A 12,478-nucleotide genomic window follows, 5' to 3' on the forward strand; every position below is an offset into this window, starting at 1 on the left:
AGATAGATAGATAGATAGATAGATAGATAGATAGATAGATAGATAGACAGACAAAGCTCCTTTAGAGCAGAATGAGTCCTCTGAAGCAGATAACAGTTGAGCTGCTGGTGAGAGGCTTTTCTTAAGACTTATGTCAGAAATGGGGATGAAGCATAAAGAATTGAGTTGGGTCCATTCAGCTCGTTCATTTGATGTTCATGTACTGTTCGGTTTCTGTCATACTCTCACATGTATCCCTTGAGCTATGATGCTCATCTAGGTGATGGGAAAGGAGAAGACAATTACATCATGCCAGAGAAGAAACCAGAGCCCCCTCTGGCAGCCATGGCCTCTAGTTAGAAAATAGCTAACAGTATTTCTGCAAAAAATCAAAGTCCTTGTCCATAAATGGCCTGACTAGTTGCTATCTCCTGTTCTCATCAGTGTGTGCTAGAAGAAAGAACTTATAGACTACCTTATAGGAAAGTTAACCAAGAGATCAGACACCAACAAAGTATCTTTCAGGATTGCTTTACCATGTTTATAGTGTAATAATTACAAAATGATATCAAATGCCATGCCAGAAATCAAATCTGAATCTACAAGAAGCTAACCAGTGAATTACTCGTGATCCTCTATGCTCTTAAACAGGTCATAGCTACTTGTTGGAAAGTCCATTGGTCCATTTTTGGTTCCAGATGTCTATATATTACAGTCAAGAATGATTAAGTAGGAAGAAATAGTTTGTAATTGGCAAAAGGATATAGTCATAGCTTCTTACAGGAGCCTACATTTCTATTGTCAAAGCAATGATTCAGCGTTCAAAACAATTGTTTCTATTCTGTGAAAATACAAGTCCCTACCCAGTACACACTCTCTGTCATCTAGTATCGCATCCGTGTATCATCACCATTTCCAGCCTAGGACATCTTCAATCCTGTTTCCTAAAGGGTGTTTTCTTACCCTGAGGCAAATTCACACAGTGATATACCATATCCTATTCTACTGTTCCTTTAACCCTGATAAATCATATCGGAATAGTGATGAAGTCTGTATGGTCAGCCCATGGAAGCTTTCCTATGCTGTATTAAAAGCTCCTTGAAAAAAAACAAATGCTGTAATTCATTTTCTTAATCAATTACGGAGTTTCATGTGCAAAACCAAAATAATATTTTTCAAGCAATATGAGGCAGAAAATAAGAATTAAAACAAAATGTTTTGCACCGTTTACTTTTATTATTCTGTGTGTCTTTCTCTGTGAAGATGGAAATGACCAAAATGGATTAGCTTCAAATAGAAAATAAAAAGCAAAACATCCCCTCTTTCTCCACGCTCTCTCTGAAACCTACTGAGTAAAAACTCAGTTTGCTTTGTTTACTCAAGACTTCTCCCTCTGGTGGGGATGTGTGCAGTGAGTGGAAGGTGCTGGCAATGCACCAGCCAATCAGGCTATACACTGAGAGCTCTGCAACTTCATGGATTTGACTGCTGTGCTCCCCTTTGAATGCCCATTGTGCCCAGAACACTTCTGATGTGCAAGGCTTGAGCTATCCATCAGACTGAGTCCACCCAAACAGGTATCATTGAAAAATCTGCAGAATATCCAGAATGACTAGAGTTTTCAAAGTTAACAGTTGCTTGAGGCCAGGTAAGAATCCCCTACTTCTCTTTTTCTCTTTTGTTATAGTTTTTCATAAAAATCAGATACAATATTGCCATTGAGGGACAATGTTTATGTGTCCATTCAAATTCTAGACATCTTGTTTCTAAAGTTCCAAAGTACTAAAATCATAAATAAATCTGATGGTCTGTTTCGAACCCATGAGAACTTTTACTGCTATAATAAAGGAATGTTGCAAGTGTGGCTTATGCTTTTGTGCATAAACCATTTTCACATCTTCAGAGCTGTATTTCTTCTGTGATAATGGGATCTCATGTTGTTTATCTTCTACCTTGAAAATATTCCCTGGGAAAATATTCTCTTTTCAACTCACAAGGAAATGAAACATTGTGTTCTGCCATCATTACTTAGTGAAAATCATAATGGGTTTAACAATTGTCCCATCAATTATTTCAAGATTAGGTATGCTTAAATATTTCTAAAAGTGTATTTAATAGAGTGCCCTAATGAACCTATGCTATTAACTGTAACGAGCAAGTGATATATTGCTTAAGAAAATGGAAGTTATTTAAAATGAACTGGGAAAAAACCTTCATTACTTTAAGATTTATAACTTTTATTTTAAATATACATAACATTAAAATATAAAATCTGCTGTAAAAAAATTACCTTATTTTATCATTTCTCTTCATAATAAGGCAAATGGTAATTCTAAGATAATGAATGTTTTTGAAACACTGAATAGATTAAAGTGACCCAAGGTATTATTTGACAGTAATGCCAAGCAAATATTAATATTTTGATATAACCTTTGTTATAAAAAATGTGCTTCACAAGATTAATACTGAGAGTATGTTCTATGTGTGGAGTTCCAGTATACTTTGGATCAGACATTTTAAGAGTATTATTTCAACAAGTTACTACACTAAAAAAACTGAAGACTGATTGAGTTTCATTAATGGGAGGCAGACTCCCTAATGAGATGCAGTATTCTAAAGGCTTCATCCAGATTTTGGATGTTTCAAACAGCCTTCCCAGTCTGCATCACTGAAGGCAAACTGCACCCCACAAAAGGTCTTCTCCAGTTGCAGCTCTTTGGGGTTAGTGTATTCTTGGTGGAATTATCTCACCCATTGATTGATGCCCTGGGAATTTTAGTGTTCATACAAAGTAACAAACGTCCACCAGACAAGCACCAGCAATGCCCAGCTGGCTCTTTGTCCCCCATGGGAAATTTTCTCAGTTAGAGGCTGGTAATTGTTTAGTGCAGCTGCTGCTGTTTCAAGGGTGCCAGCTCATCTGAGCCAACTGTATGCACACAGCCATGACTCATGAGCCCGAGAAAACACACATCAGGGGTGGGTGGGGGACTGCAAGGACTCCATTTTAAAATTGCCTTCTTCTTTGTCTACTATCTGAGGAAAAAATTCACAGTGAAAGGTACTTATTTAAGCAGTATAAATATCCTATATAGTCATGAATTTCAGCTATAGAAGTGCATTATAATCTTGCTGTTTTTGAAAACACTCTCTGTGTATATCTCAACAGTCTTAGTTCTACTATATGTGTTACAATAACAACTATATTGTAAGAACTATAGTTTCTTACACACACACACACATGTGCATGAAAACACACACAAAAACACGTACACACAAATACACACAGTCCCAAAACACACACATACACACATGCACACGTGTATATGCACACACTGATACAGAGTAAAGAAAACTTGGTATTCAGAGTGAAGAACAATCTGGTAGAGAATGGATATGGAAGCCTGAGTAACTGGCTTCACGCCAAGATAGCTGGCATGAAAGTTTGCTATAGAGTTTCCAAAAATATTCTAGAAATACCAGAAATACATTTTTGTGAGGGGAAAAAAGGATCATTACTCTGAGGCGATTTGGATTCATTAGGGCTTTATTGTCAATTAGAGAAAGCAATCTTCTCTGGGATATTACTGGCTTCAGTAGTATGTAAACGGCATAATTAGATAGTGTCATTGTCCCACACATGCACTAAGTTGTCTCCAGGGATCTATAGAGTATATTTGATAGGACAAAAGTTTTGACACATCAAGTACCTATTGTTGAGTACAAAATTAACCTCAATCTTAATGTCTAGAAAAATACACATTGGCTGCCTCACTGCTCAGGTCAGGAATTGAGGACAGGTTTCCTTGGATGGCTGTGGGTCACGCTAAGTCTTTTGCAAGGCTGAAAAGGTGTCTGTAAGTCATGGCTGCAATAAAGTACCTATTGGTCATGACTATGGGCATCTCTAGAATGAATTAGGAAATGGTATTTTTCTCTTATCACTTATAGTTATTGGACTCAGAAATACTATTAGTTGTCCTTGAGATTACCACCAGGGCTTCCTCTCACCACTTTTCTTTTACTCTGGAGGCAAAGACAGAGTAAGAGAGTACACACAATACAAAGACACTGCCTATTTGTAACTTAGTATTAGTAACACCCTTGTGTCTTGCTGCTACATTCTGTCACTAGAGTCAAGTCTATAAGTGTAACCTACATTCACCAAGACAGGATTCCAAAAGGAGAAATTATTGGAGACCACCTGAGAGACTGCCTACCACATGGAGGGACCAGCTTTGTCTTAGAGTCACTAATTTTCATACATTCCAATAAAATTGCCTTTATTCTGGTAAAGTGCTCTTTAGCAACTGAAAATCTGAATATGTACTTTAACAATGACAAACTGTCCATCAGGGAAATGCCTAATATTATGACATGTGGCACTATTTATATGCACTATACAAATATTGGACTGAGTAGTCTTCAACTTCTTATTGTGTGTGCATGCGTGCGCATGTGCATGCGTGTGTGTGTGTGTGTGTGTGTGTGTGTGTGTGTGTTGTTATTGCCTTGGGGGCAAATGAATGGACAGAGCATGTCTGTGAAGTTTAGAGGATAATCTGTGGAAGTTGGGTCCCTACTTCCATCACATGGGCTATAGAGTTCAAGCTCAGATGGCTTGTCAGGCTTGGTGGCTATTACACTCATCTGTTGAGACATCTGCTGGTTCTAAATGGTCTTCAAGATCTTGGGCTTTAAAACTAAGCAATGTAAATTCTAACCATGGTTATGCCATTCAATGTTTTGATGCTGGAAGGTTTATACCATACATTGGCATTCAGTTTCTTCACTGAAAATTAGTTTTGATAAAATAAATGTGAAAACTGAGGAAAATAATGCTTGGTATAGATCTTTAGATCACATTCTCTAGGTTTTACAAAGAATCCCATTGCACTGTAATTATAAGTCCCTCATTATTATCTGGAGCTATTTCATAGAAAACTATAAAACAGTACACACTAATATTCTGAGGTTATTTTTAACTAACACTAATGTTAACTTTATCTAGAAAAGTTTGCCCTTAGATCTTTTATTGCTAAGGATTTCATACACACCTACAAAGTGATCTGATCAAATCCAACCCCATTTACTTCCTCCAATTCCACCTCTATCCTTTAACTGCATATATTCTAATGCTAATTGGGCCCCCCAAAAGTTTACATGAGAGAATCTGCACATAGCTTCTGGGAAACTGTCCCCAGATAATTCTGATTGGCAAATAAAGATGCCAGCAGCTAGTAGCTGGGAAAGAGAGAAAGAGAGGCAGGATTTAGGGTTCCTGGGCTTGGGACTGTGAGAAGAAAAGGAGAAAGGAGAAGAGATGCCATGCCTGAGGAGTGTGAAGGACAGAGAATCAGCACTACCATATAAAGGAACCAAGAGAACATGGCCCAGAGGGCTACTCAATTGGGTCAGGAGCAACTAATACGGAACATAGACATTAGTAAGTAGTAACTTGGAATTGTTGGTGGGACGTAGATTCTAACAGTATGAGGTTAGGCAGTTGCCAGCTCCAGTGCTGCTTAAGCCATATTAAAATATAAAGGCTGTGTGTGTGTCTTTCATTTAGAAACATAAACAATTGAGGTGAGAAGCAACCCTGTGCTGGGGATTTATGAAAATATTATTACTATATATGATGCCCAACATGGGGCACTAATTTATTGCTGGAATTTCCAACCCCAATAAGTCCATATAAAAAACATACAATCCAGCTATTATAATTATAAGCTACATGCCTAGATTGGGAAGATCCAACACTGTACTAACTTATTCCCCAGCTATAAGACTCCTTGCTACCTGCAGTTTCTCCTGGCCACATGATTCTGGTTCATCAAGGCTTCCTCCTCTTCCTTTGTCTCTACCTGCCCCAAATCTCAAACCTCCCATCCCACCTCTCCCCTCCACTGTCCAATCATTGGCTCTAGCCTTTATTGACCAGCTAAAATGGGAAGAAGACTCACATTAGATCATGTAAGTATGTGATAGACTGCTTGTCGGGGCAACCCCTCTTGAGGAAGTGGAATTAACATCAGAATAAAAACAGCATCAGGGCAACCCACAACACTATCCCATCTATACTTTTCATCATGTGTTCTTAAAAAATTCAAAAATCCACTTAGTACTGTTTCTGTGTTACATAGGTTTAGAACCATCTACCTGAGTATATTTAGCGACTCAGTGGCTAGATAGGACTCTCCTTCCCATTGTTGCCAACAGATCCTCAGATAAGGATGAGACTTCCTCAACCCCTAACCTATCCATTCTAGAATGTTTTCTTGACCTTGTATGGGTACTATGTATGCAGTCAAAGTCGCAGAGCACTTATGAGCTCATGTGTGCAACGGCCCTGTATTCATTGCAGTTGTCTACTCACTGTGGCTCTTACAATTATCTTTCCATCCTCTCTTCTGAAATGATCTCTGAGCCTTGAAAGGAAGGAGTGTCAAGTAGGTGTCTCACTTAGAGCTAAGCACAACACAATCTTTTATTCTAAACATGTTGGCCAGTTCTGAGTCTCTATATTAATTGTCATCTACTACAAAGTGAAGCTTTGTATGAGGTTGAGATACACCAATATATGGGCATAATGATAAAAATTTAAACGTCAATTTGTTACTATGTCTCTGTCAGAATAAAGGTACCAGATTCCCTCATGGGTCCTATGACCTAGAAAGATATGTAGCTTTTACCCAGTTACATATCTGTGAAACAGGCTTTACAGCTAATTAGAAAGTGAGTATTCTTACAACATTCACGCCACAATTTAACAGTGCCTTTTTCTCAAATTTCAGAAACTCCAATGTGTCCCTAATTCAGAGAATTTATTTCCTCTAGGAAGGTTTTACACACATATAATTCCAGACTAGGAGGCGCTTCTTAGTCTTATCCAGTCACTATGACTAATTCTATCATGATACTAAGCACATTTATTGTCTATTTCTTAACTTGCTGTGAATGCTGTTTATTTACTACATTGTGAACCATACTAAAATACGAGCTCTTCAAAAGTAAAATTGAATGTTTTATTTCTGTATGCATGGGAAGTAGCTCAGGTCTACTATAGTATGTTTTCAATAAATATGAGGTGAATGATTTAATGAATGATTTGCGACATCTTGATATAGTCTCTTCCTCTACTTGATTCTACCTCCCACACCTACTGAAAACCCCAAGTCTTGGTTCCGTAAGCACTTTTCTTCTATTTATTTGAAGAAACAGGTGCTTGAACACGAGTTGTTTAGATCAAAGAACATGCATTTTTACAGGAGTAGTTCTTAAATCACAATTTAGATGAAAGTCAGTGTTCCGCTGACTCCCTATTATTCTGTGTTTTGAAGTCTATATAACTTGATAATAATTGCATCATGTCACAGGCCTATCTACTGTTCACAACTTCCTCACAAATCTTTTCCAAGGTTTCATTTTGTTCTATCTGCTCTCTAACATTTCCAAAACTACATGCAAGTATACACATGTGAGCTTGCCTATATGTCAACAATAAAATATAATAACACATCAGAGTAACTATAATGAATGTGTTACAGTCGCTTGTTAGCGTTCATATTTCCAGGCGTTTCTTGCACTCTGAAGGCAAAGGGTAAAAAGCCAGATTTGAAAAATCTTTGAGTCTGTAATAGCACATTAAAAATACTTGAGGATGATGACCCTTGATATTGAACTTTCTCAAATACAAAACTTTGAGAAATAAATTTCTCTTGTTTATAAGTCACCCAGCAACCACAAAAGACCAAAACTTGCGCATAAATGTCCATTTATTTTTCCTGTTGAGCACCCGTAATAAATTACATTTAGAATTCAATAAGCATTGATTTCACAAACTTTACTTTAAAAAATCACTTCCCCGCCCCTAGAAGGGATGCAGGTGTGGCTGCTGTGTCACATGTGCATCAATAGTGGGCAGAGAGGAGAAAGACTATGTCTATGCTCAGTGTTCTGACCTGTGAACATCTGAATGATTGATTAGTAAGTAGCCTGAAAACTGCTAGCCAGAGATGACCACAAGTCCAACACAAGAGGCCTTGGACAGGGAGCTAGCCTCTCACATTGCAGGATAAAAGCATGGGACAGCTGACCATGGTGGCTAGTGAATCCAAAGGGCATGAGCATGGGAAGGTTGGCTCCAACCACTTGTTTCCTGTGCTATGACATGAGTGAAGAAGAGATGACACCCCGCCCCTTGTCACCTACAGCAGGCAGGAGAGCTAACACCAAGATCATCAGCTCTGGTGAGCTGGCTGTGTCCCTCACTTTCTGCAGTACTAAAAAGAACAGACGAACACCTCACCTGGTCCTAGATAGGGGGCGCTGTGGTTAGCCAAACCCAATGATGTGAGTATGAGAGAACCGAGGCCTGAACAGTGGAGAAATGTCTTCCTCTCTTCCCTCACCCCTCGCCATCTATGGCAGAAAGGAGATCTGCTCCCGAGGTCATGAGAGTGTGAGAATAGGGTATGTATCTCACCGGCTGCAACTGTCTAGAGAGCGGGCCCTGGACCTCATCTGGGCAGCAAGGTAGAGATGACTCTGGTAGCAGGGGGTTTCTGGTGAGCCAGTCCTGAGGGTATGAAAGCAGCAGCGCTGGTGGACTTACCAGCTCAGATACCTCTCAGGCCCAGATCCAGGGCTTTGAATTGGCCCATCCTAATATCTATCCTGTCTATGAACTACTGAAGTGCATGAAGGGCTGGTCATACAGATCCAAACTAAAGGATCTCCATGACACAGGGCAACAATAGGATATCCTAATGGAGTCTTTGAAATGAACATTTGCAAGCAAAGAAATGTAAACAAAAGGGTATACTATGGGACACACTGTAACACACTACAGTTTCCACAATGAGGTGTTTTGTTTTGTTTTAGTTTGTTTTGTTTTGGTTTGGTTTGGTTTGGTTTGGTTTGGTTTGGTTTGGTTTGGTTTGGTTTCTCATTGGGGAAGTTGCAAGGATGAAGGAATTGTCTGAGGAGAGGGTATAAAAGTGAGATTGGGGTACATTATGTGAAATTTATAAAGAACCAAGAAGAATTCTTTTTTAAATGAAATCTTTCTTTTAGAAGTAGAGATTGTACTTTCATGATATAAAAATCCAAGATAAATAAATATTTCCCCAGTTAAAAGTTGTCATATTTGTATACGCATGAAATTATTTTTCATTCTGAAGTGAAATAAACATCAACATAAAGTTTAAATGCAAGTTATCTTCTTTCCCACAGGGAAAAAAATCACTTCCAATTTCTCAGTAGCACAATAACTTCTGATTACATCCTTAGCAACCGATAGTACACTCTCTCTCCCAGCCCTTCATTTGGAATACTTCAGGCTGCTTTTATTGTTGTGTTTGTTTCATTGTTTGTTTGTTTTGTTGTCCAACATCTTGTAAATACCCAGAATAAAAATTTCCACTGCCAGAGAAGAAATAGCAAAATTTATCCTGAAGACAAATAGAATTATTTGGAAATAATATGCTATGATAAGTAGCCTCACTCCCCTTAGAGGGGATGTAAGCAGAGACCCAGACTGATGTGTCTTTCATTTTGTAGGAATACTTTCCCCTTATCCTTTACTTGTATTTAATTAACATTTAGCATGCTAGAATCACTGCTCCTCATTTCAGAACACATTGTTTTAAAGGTTAGTATTGAGCTAACTTGATACTTTCTCTCTCTAAAAAATAAACAATCTCTGAAAAGCAAACAAACAAACAAAAAGCATGGGGTCCAATTTGAGCTAACCAGCTTCTCCTGAGCTTGGAGCCTGCCCTAGAATATGTCTGATATACCCAGTGTCACCCCACTAAAAAACTTGATACTTTTTTCTCTCCCCAAGCAGCTATCATTTATGAATAGCTTCTTGACTAGGGGTGAGGCTTCCCTTTACCCTATGCTGTAATTGTGTCTCCCATGACTTTATGCAAGTCTTGTGCATACTGTCACAGTCTCTAAAAGTTTATATGTGGATGTAGCTTGTTGTATTGAAAATGCTGTTTCTTTGAAGCCACTCACCAACTCTGGTTCTTACAGTCTTTTCATTCCAAGTTCCACATAGGTGCCTGAGTATTGATATGAAATATATGATATTTGCATCCACTCAGGGCTTAATATTAAGTTTTATGCTCTGCGCATTAACCAGTTGTGGGTTTAAGTGTTAATTAATACCAACTGCAAGAAGAAACTTCTGTGATGAAGATTGAGTAATGCATTGACAGATGGGTATAGCAATAATGCAATTGGTATGATAATGTAATCAGTATAGCTCATAATGTCTGAGGGAGTCTACATGAACCCATTGACCATCAACTCAAACTTTAACTAGAGCATGAAATCCAGAAGTTGGAGAAAACACTATCTTAAATGCTAATGTCAAATGAAGTCTAAATACTTTACATGTGAAAAGCCTAAAAGAAGTTATCAACAAGACTGAATTAGTAAGAACTATTTAAGATACCAGTTCCACGAAAGGACATCATTTCCTATTTGTCACTTGAAATTTGAAAGAACATCTCAAAAGAAATAATCCATGTATTTTGCTATTCAAACTTGTTCAATAGAAAATTGAACAGGATCATTTCAAATACAAAGTTGAGTTTGAAAGAAAACCAGAATATTTTATATACTGGTAAGACACAAAAGCTACAATGAAGAAATCAAGAAAAATGATGCACATATCCAATTGTATTTTACACACTCAATATGCTGGTGGTTATTGAGAAAATTGTACTCCCCATGAGGAGGCACACAGTGGCTTGATTTCCATTTGTTCCTTGAATGTATGATGCCTTATGTTTCGGTTACAATTATGCTTCCACCCGGGAGGAATAGAACATCTTATTAGCTTTCTTTTAACTAAAAATACCAAGGTTAAAATATGTCTGATGAGACGTAAGGTATAATACCAGCCAAAATGGAATTTGTGACCATCTAGAATCAAGAAAAATGACCTCCCACGAAGTTATCCCTGAGAAGTGATGTGAGAAACAGGATGCCTGTGATTATTCATACAAAGATACTGCTTTTTCATCAAACCTTCTAAATAAGCTAAAACCCCACTGTTATTTCTTTTCATTTATTTTAAATTATGCATGTGCTTATTGGGTGAAAGTTACTACAGAAATCAAAGGTGATTTGTTTTTAATGAATTCTTCTATAGGACTTGAAAACAATATTGTTAGAAGACTGTGTTTGATAACACTATCCCACTAATACCTTCAGATAACTTTTGGGTGTAACTATCTCTATAGTATGGTAGACTGAGTCTTATATTTAATTTGATGACTCAACATGAATTTTAGTTTTTCCTTAATGTCTTTAGTATTAGCTTAATATCTTTCTATCTTGAAGGACCTGTCAATATATAATTAAGATAAAAGTATTTTTATAGTTTTTACTTATTATGCAACTTTATTCCATGTCTTGAGGATTTCAATATTTCCATAATTTTCTTTTTTACAAATCTGATTTCTACTAAACTTTTGTTAAGGAGGAAAGCAGAAGAAAGTGAGGGACAGAGGTGAAAGGAGAAAGGGAAAGAAGGGAGAAATATAAAAACATAGGCAGAAAGGTTATCAGCAAATTCTCAGGAAGTCATCTCTTTATACTTTTGTGTTTATGTTAGTTTGGCTTCCAGTATATTGGCATTTATAATCCCTGTTTTCCTGGGTCTACATTGAAGTTTGTCAGGTCTCCAAAAAGAACAAATCCAGGAGGCACATGAGAGCATTCCAGGAACCTGTTACTAAAGTAAATGACTTGAGTAAATTCTTGCAGTTAGAACAAAATATCATAGACTCTTAGCCAGCTCCTACTTATCAGATGTGGTCTAGCCAAGTAAGACTCATCAACTTCCCCTCAGATATAAATGTCCCTGTTATCAAAGCTACTTCGTAATGAATTAGCTCATTTCTCATTTGAAGATTTAACTAGAAGTAAAGATCACTGTTGTTTATATTTATAGAATACAATATGATGCTTTGATACACATCTTCATTGTGGAGTAATAAAAATGACTAATTAATACACCTGTCTCAGACCAAATCTCAGCTCACATCTTAAAGCTAGCAGAGATTTTGCTTTGGGACTTTTGAGAAAATTTCTTTCTATGTGCAAACCATCTACTCCTCAGGCAAGATGCCACCTCCCATGACTCCACTGAGACCTTGAGCAAATTTTCTACTAGTAATACTATTGATATGTTTGTTATTTTTCTTTGATAATTTAATTCAGTATATTTCTAACATAATTTTCCTGTCCCTTGACTACTTCCCGACTCTAACCTTTCCTACCCACTCTTATCATTTTTTTTACTATTATAAAAGAAAAAAAGAAAAGTCATTAAAAAACAGGGGCACCTCTGTAGTGTTGGTCAAATATAGTCCTGAGCACGGGGCCTGCCTTGAGATGTGTGGTTGTTGTACTCAGCGTCACTATGTTGAAGAAAACTGATTTTCACTCTCCTGTTGCCTATCTATTGCAAATAGCT

At 37.4% G+C, this 12,478-nt stretch overlaps 1 protein-coding gene and 1 pseudogene across 3 annotated transcripts in view; both read left to right on the top strand.

Annotated features, from left to right (window-relative positions):
• The window catches only part of Kcnh7 (potassium voltage-gated channel subfamily H member 7), a 443,919-nt gene that overhangs the window by 332,240 nt on the left and 99,201 nt on the right, over nucleotides 1-12,478 (top strand). The window lies entirely within an intron of this gene.
• Nucleotides 7,846-7,985, top strand: LOC114622823 (annotated as a pseudogene).

Source organism: Grammomys surdaster, unplaced genomic scaffold (assembly GCF_004785775.1).
Source record: "Grammomys surdaster isolate TR1022 unplaced genomic scaffold, NIH_TR_1.0 191, whole genome shotgun sequence".
NCBI lineage: Eukaryota > Metazoa > Chordata > Mammalia > Rodentia > Muridae > Grammomys > Grammomys surdaster.